Source organism: Acomys russatus, chromosome 21 (assembly GCF_903995435.1).
Source record: "Acomys russatus chromosome 21, mAcoRus1.1, whole genome shotgun sequence".
NCBI lineage: Eukaryota > Metazoa > Chordata > Mammalia > Rodentia > Muridae > Acomys > Acomys russatus.
The window spans coordinates 39,363,933-39,371,690 of NC_067157.1; positions in this window are offsets into that span (position 1 = coordinate 39,363,933).

Consider the following 7,758-nt stretch of genomic DNA (forward strand, 5'->3'; position numbering starts at 1 on the left):
TAAAAGTTAACAATACAAACTTTCTCCCATTATCAATTCAATCTGCTGCTTCCACAGGCTAACCTCAGTGCTCTACTTACTTCCCTTCCCTGGCTCGGTCTGTCACAGGCAAAAGAGACAGCATTTGGGGATCTGGTGGAATCCAGGGGCCTTTGGCAGTTGTGCCCCAGGTTGCTTGCCAATATAATATGACTAGAGACATAACACCTCCAATCACTGATTATTTCAACCCCATGTCTCATTTCTCTATTCTCTAAAATACTGAGGGGTCAAAAGTACACATGTATCACAGCATCAGCCTTCACCCCGCCCCCCAAATTCAGAAGCAGAAATAAATTTTCAGTTCATAGTGTAAACATTGCTTTCCTTCTGATGGTGTTCACAAGCAGAACAGGCTTTCCCAGAGCCCAGCACAGGTCATATTCCAGAACTCTAGTGAGAGTGCCAGTAGCAGACCATTGTAAAGACTTGGAGCTGCCCCAGGTGTGCAGAGAAACTAATGTAAAGAACGGCCATTTTCTTCCTATTCATGGCTGAATACAGCCATGGAGATTGTTCCAACTGTCTAAGACAAGACTTGGGAAGTCAAGTTGGTGGGAGAGAGAGCATCTTCAAGATGCCCTGTGTACCTTACTGAAGTTTGCCCATGTAGCTGGACTTACATGCACAATGAAAATGGCAATTTAAAAGCAAAGACATGAGATGATCTGCCACATCAACTGCCTGCCCTGCTGTTGCCAAGTGTAATCACCAAGAAGAGATAACGCCATTGGCATTTGAATTTTAATGTTATAATAATAATGGAGCCTACGGTCGCCCTCAGGTTAGTTTGTAATAAAAATAACTCCTCAATCCCGGAAAACTTATCCAGTTTCTTTCTCCTTCTCATTCTCCAGTTAATGACTGAAGTTATTATTTCCATGGTGGTCTCCAAAACCACATTTGGTTTCTATGTAGCTTGGCATGTCACCTCCAGCAATTTCACCAGCTGACTCTCCCTCTCAAGAGACTATCATTAAAATATCAATCCAGTTTCTGGACTAATTCAGCAAAAGATGTCTATAAATACATCACACAGAACTTCATCACTAGTGTCCACTCTTCTTCTTTGTGTCTCACAGGAAAGTGACCAAAGTGGGAGCAAACATTATGCATTTCTGTCTTGCTCCTGATCATCCTTCCTGGCACCTCAAACCTGAAAACACGAGAGCGTGTTAAGCCCACATGTCGGCGCCCAGTGACCAGAAATGAACTGTAGAACATCTGGAATCTAAGCCACGTTACCTTGGCTGCCCAGCTGTCTGGCAGCGGTGGCCTCTGAAAAAAGGAGGCATTAGACAGCGGGCTTGCTCGGTAATCCGAAAGGACAGCAGCATCCTTTGGTAGTGCTAATTCACCCATTTGTCCTGCTGCCTGGAAACCATCCAGAAATGCAAATCCATCACTCAGCAAGCATTTACTGAAGCTGCCTCTGGGCCTAGTATTGGGCTAAATCCTTGCTTTTGAGCAGCTTACAATCTAATTACTATAATTAGAGGCCAATTGAGTATTAAACTATGTGACACTAAGTAGGAGTTTGAAGCAAACGATCACTGTGGGTTCGGATATTTGGGAGAGATCTCACAGAGATTGTGGGCTTTGGAGAAAAAGAACACAATAATGTTCAGTTTTCCACCGTGGATAACGGAGCTTAAAATAAAAGAACACTGGTGATGTGTGGAGTTTACCTGGGGAGGGGACCCATCAGGAAAGGCAGATGTTGGCTCTCCTGGTGTCCCACCCAGAGTTTCCCATCACAAAGGAAATGGACTTTCGCTCAGATCAATAGGAAATTTGTGGAGAGGAGTCAGAGAGATGGCTCAGAAGTTAAGATCATGTACTGCTCTTGCAGTGGGTGAGCCTGCAACTTGGTCTCCATGGAGATCCAGTCCATGGGCACTTGCACACAGGTGCACATACCTACACACAGATAAACACAGAAATCCAGGCAACTAGAATTTTTAAAAAAGGAAATACAATAGTTCCTGAAACCATTTGAATCATGATTAAAACAAAACAAAACAAAACAAAAAAACCAAAGACATCCTAAATTTTTTGGTCTCTAGTATAGAAATATCATTGAAGGCAATGACTTCCTACTAATGCCAGCACAGGCTACAGGCAAAGCTGAAGCCATGTTGCTTCCAAGTCAGGATGGGTCATTCCCCAAAGGGCAAAGGGGAAAGGGGAGACAATTGGTAAGACCCCTGGATAAGAATCAACATTGCAGAGCAGCAATGGTCAATCTGCTCCATCTGTTCCAAGAATTTTTAAAAGCCAGTCTCAGAGATTAATTTAAGTAATCAATGGAAATAGTAAGTTTGTTCTCCTTTAATTATTAAATTTGCATTTGTCTGAATATTTTAAATAAACTATGAGCAGTATGTGACAAAAACCCATCTGATAAATGTTGCATAGAATGGTTTTTATTTACTTTTAACTTGCCTAAAAGTGAAAGCCGAAAAGACTTGACACTATAGTAACCGTTGTTAAAGAGGGACGGGTGCTTAAAAGCCTTTTAACATAATCATAAACAAAACACATCTAGTCTCAACACAAATGAAGTGGTGCATTATCTTTTCTCCTTGCTAACTCTTAAAAGTAATATATAAAGAAATCACATAGTTGAAGCCAAAATAAATATTTTAGTGTCTCCAATCTTGCTTCCATATTTATAAACAAACTTCTTGAGAGCCATGGTTACGAGAGAAAGCTGCACAGGGAGCCACATTACCCAGCTGCAGAGTCATGGAACTTGAATGAGCATTGTGGAGATCCAGCGTAGTCACCGTTCCCACCCATGATCAGGAGACAGGAAACGCTTTCTGCAAGGCCAGGCCGTGTGGCCTGCAGAGCTGCCGCTACTTTTCACGTGCCCTTGCAGCAGCAAAGCCAGAACAGACACAAACAAATGGGACCCTTGAAGATGTATTGACATCTTATTTTCTTCTTAGGTTCACAAGTCTCTAGTTATTACTCAATTGATTTTTTTTTTCAACCACTTAGAAGTGTAAAAATGTGATCAAATGAAGAATATACAAACACAGACACTAGGGTAGATCTTGGTCCATGGGACATACTTTGTGGGTCCTTTCTCTAGATTTCTGTTTATGCTCTCAATTTGTTAAAAGAAAAATGTACCCTGACACTTGTGAAAATGAGAAAGATGACTTTATTCAGGATTGGGGTGGTATAGGCACTACAGAATTTGTGGGGTTGCAATTCTCCTCAAGTCAGACATAAAAACAGTGGGGGGGGGGGGCAGCTTTCATAACGACAGAGCAGGATAGCGGGGTGGGGAGAAAGGAGGAGACAACAGGACCAGGAGGGTGCTACTGTTGTCATGAGTCCTGCTGAAGGTAAGGCAAGGTCATTTACATTAGTTATTGGGGTGAAAATTTTAGCTTCCCCTTTGGAGGGAGGGGGACTCTAAAGACTGTTAATAGGACTCTTGTAAAAGGCTATGCAGGTCTAATAGACAGCAGGGCCAATGTTGTGGTCTGGTTAAGACGGCCTGGAACCTGACCAAAGTCTGGCCAGTTTTTGTCCAAATCTCATGACAAAGTTTCATTACCAGCTATCATTGATATGTGGTGTCCAATGTGTAAAAGTCCACTTGAAAATCAGGTGGGAAACGAGACATAAGCCTGCTTTTATGAGCTCAGCATACAAAAATGTAGGATCCTAAAGATGTCAGACTTTCACCACAACTCATACCCGCCTGACCCATAAAAATAACATCACCCATCAGGCCTTTCCTCACTCCGCACAATTAGCGCCCTGTGAAATAAGGAAAGAGCTGGCAGTTGTCTGCACAGATGAAGTCAAGGCAGTCTCATTCCTTTGCCAAAAGGCAGGGAAATCAATTGCTGATGTCTCCTCTCCTCAAGCCTCCTGGAGGTCAGCTGATTTGGAACAACCAGGCAGGACTGCTTATCCAAGCTTTAAAAACACTACTTTTAAAACAAATGAAGAAAAAAAAATTAGTCTTAGCGTTTGCTTTTACCTACACTCAAGTGGTGGTGCTTAAAATATTTTACTTCAAGATGTCTCTATGGAAACACACACACACACACACACACACACACACACACACACACAAGAAAACTTGCATTTATGGACAAAAGATTACCAGCCTAGAATCCAATGTCCTTTTGTATTACTATAGGCCATCTGTGATGTCAGAAATATCTTGGACCATTTTTCCACAACCTTATGTTATAATGAAAGTCACATAATTATTTCTTTTACTGAGAAGGAAGTCAAGAGTGAAAGTACTTACTTTTAGAGCTTTCTTTGAATTTTTATTGACAGTGTGCTGTTTAAAATATTACTAGAAAAAATTATGATTTTTTGGAACATACAAGAAAGAGGAAAAATGAGATAAAATAATTTAACAGCTGCTTTTTAATTTGTAGAATTAACTTTCCTTCCCTCCTTTCCATTTTTTCTTATTTTTAAAAGAGGTTACAATTTCTTCCCGCCACAGACTACTCACTCACCTCAACAGAGAGGGAGAAAACTAAGCACGCAGTGAATAAATAAGGCTATTTAACCAAGTGACCAAAATTAGTGTCACCTGTAGAGTCTGCTGGCCTTTGTGTACCTGCAGATAAGAAAGCACCAAATAAACAGACCACTTTGTTAGCCAGAAGAACAGGGCAGTGGCCACCAAGCAGCAGCACTGGTGACAGGGGCAGGAGTACAGGGATGAAACAATATGGTTGCAGCGGGAGAACACACACGCCTGGGCTGGGCCCTGAGTCCTACCCTGAAGCCTGCGAAAGGAAACGGTCAGCAATACAAAAGACAAAGGAAATGTTCTAGGTTTGAAGGTGATGAAAATACAAGACAGCTAAGTGTAACATAGCCCTAGCATGGAAGCTGGTTTTACAGGGCTGTAGGAAATTCTCTCCAGGGCTTGGCTGGGCTAAGTGGAAGGAACTGGACTGCTGAGGCTAGATTAAAGCCCTTGAGCGTTCAATGGCTGGATCATTAATTACAGAGTGATGATGGCACAGAACAGCACTGTATGTTTAAATAGGGCAGGGGACCGGGAGGACTTACGATGTAGCTCTCCAAAAAAGAAAACAAAAAACTGAAGAAAGGGCTATGGACATAGCTCAGACGCTGCAGTGTTTGCCTAGCACTCAGGAAGGCGGGAGACAGATTCCCCAGCTCTCATACACCTGTCTCAGTGGCAATTGCCTAGAATCCTAGCACTCTAGTAAAGGCAGGAGGACCAGAAATTCGAGTGAGTTTGAGACTACCCTGGGGCTACATGTGAAACAAAACACAAATGGGCACGGGGCGGGGGGGGGGGGTTGGGGGGGTAGGAGAGGAGAGGTCTTAGAAAAATAAAGGATCTTGCCTGTATTTGGGTCACTGGCTGCTTTCTCCATATTTCACGTGTACAACACAGGAAATGCAAATAAATCTTGACAGGACTTTTCATCGGGGGCTGCAGCCTGTCAAGGCATGACTTAGCACCCATTCTCAAGAGTTGCTACACACACCAGCAAACGCTGGACACCTCAGCAGCTTAGACGGAACCATTTCTCTCTAACTTCTCAAGGGGGGTTGGGGGCTCTACAGCCTGTCTGTGTCCTCCGCCTTCTTAACTATCTCACGCACAGACTACAACTCTTATTTGTTCTCTCATGCAAGCACAACCAGTATGGTTCTGTTGGATATAAGCTTTTGAGTTGGGTCAATGTCTTACACTATGGCTGAGACTGCTAGAAGGCACAGCACTCAAGGCAGTTTCACTGTCTATCTGTATCTATAGTTCCTCACCATTGTGGGGACACTGTGTTCGCAGACTTGGTGTCTATGACATCCACAGGGATACTACGCCAGTAGCGCAGTGCTCGTCCCTAACTGCAACAACTGACCCAAAGGGATTTCCCCATAGGAGACTTTGCCTGTGTCCAAAAATTCTGTTGGTGACTGGAAAGAGAATTTTGAAGGTGGTAAATGGAAATTAGGCCTGTCGGCCCTGCTTGGGAATCAGGAAATGCCACTTAGCCATCCGCTAAAACTGAAACAGGAAAACACGCACACACGCGCACGCGGGCACACATGCGCACACACACACGCACACACGCTGCTTTATTTCCTGGAATTCTCTTTGCTTCCTAAGCAGTTCTTGTCTCTGGGATAAGATGTCCACACATTATTTCTGGCTCTATGCTTTTACCTCAGGTTTTTGTTTTTGAATTATTCTTTTCTCCCTAAATTCAAACTAACCACTTTCAAAGAGTTACTATGAATCCGCTGGTCATAAGGCAAACGGAATAACCTGGTGGTACTCTACAAAGGAAAGCTCCCAGGTTGTTTCACCTACAGATAATAGCCAGAAAATGATGTGAAGTCAATAAGTATAATGATGTCTGCTTGCAGGGAAGCATAGGAGCCAGAAGTGAATTATGACCAACTGCAAAAAGAAACACACTACTCAGGGCACTAAAATTTAATGAGAAGACAATTTTTAAAGTAGATAAAACCGAAGAGAAGATGCACAGACCATTATTGTAAATTTAAAATCCTGCCTATTCTTCGCTCATAAAACTTCTGAAATGCTGTTAAAAACACACACGCAGAAAACCACGCAATTATAAATCCTCTAAAGCATGTAACAGTGATTAGCTGCCCCCCCCCCCGCAATATAAAAATACGACCGCCACAAACACATTCCTGCCTGTAATGTAATTCAAACCAAACAAGTCGGAGACAGCGCTCAAATGGCAGAGTCAACAAACACAGACGCTTTGCATCAAGAACTTGAATGCACTGAAGAAACCGAGGCGGTGTGGGCGCCTTCTTGCGGTGGAACGGCGAGGCCCCCTTCTGGGCACAGTTGCACACTGCGCCCAGGGAGGCTCCGAAAAGCCGCACCTTGCATCAGTGACCCTTATTGGAGATTTTGTTGTGAGGTCAAATTTTTAGATATTCAATTTAAATTTTATTATTTGCATTTGAAAGAGTAATCGCTGTGTTATTTCGGATTAAATAGATCATTTTATTCAATCCTGTAACCGTCGATACTGCTTTCTTACTCCAAATAGCGACTGACTATAATTTGGGGGGCAGGGAGTTGGGGGCAGGGGTGGCAGTGGCAAATATTCCTACATAGGCCAGGCTTACCTTGAATTCATGATTCTTTTCCTTCGACCTCCCCAGGCCTGGGGTTACAGTGACAGGCCCACCAGTACCTATCATCCCCCAGCTACGGACATAGTGGACGATCTTTCACTTTATCTCTCTTGAGAATATAAGGTCTTTGTTTTGAGAGTAGAAGGTCTTTATTTTTTTTCCAGGGAAGAAATAGACCTTAAGAGAATAATTGCTCCATTATAAGAACTATTCTACTTTCTATTTTATCTTTAAAAAAATTTTAATTATATGTGTGTGTATAAATTATGTGTATGCACATGTAAGCGTAGGTGCCCATGGAGTCCAGAAGAGGGCGGTGGATCCCCTGCAACTGGACTTACAGGTTGTGAATCACCCAGTGTAGGTGCAAGAATCAAACCTGTAACCTCTGGAAGAGCAGTGTGTATTCTTAATCCCCCTGCCATCACTCCAGCACCTGCTACTTAAAGACTATTCCTCCTGAGAGAAGGCATGAATAAAATTTTATTGTAGCAATATGCTATGATTTTTTTAAAATGACTCTTAAAGATCTTAAATGGTTCCATTTTATTTAAATACTTTAAA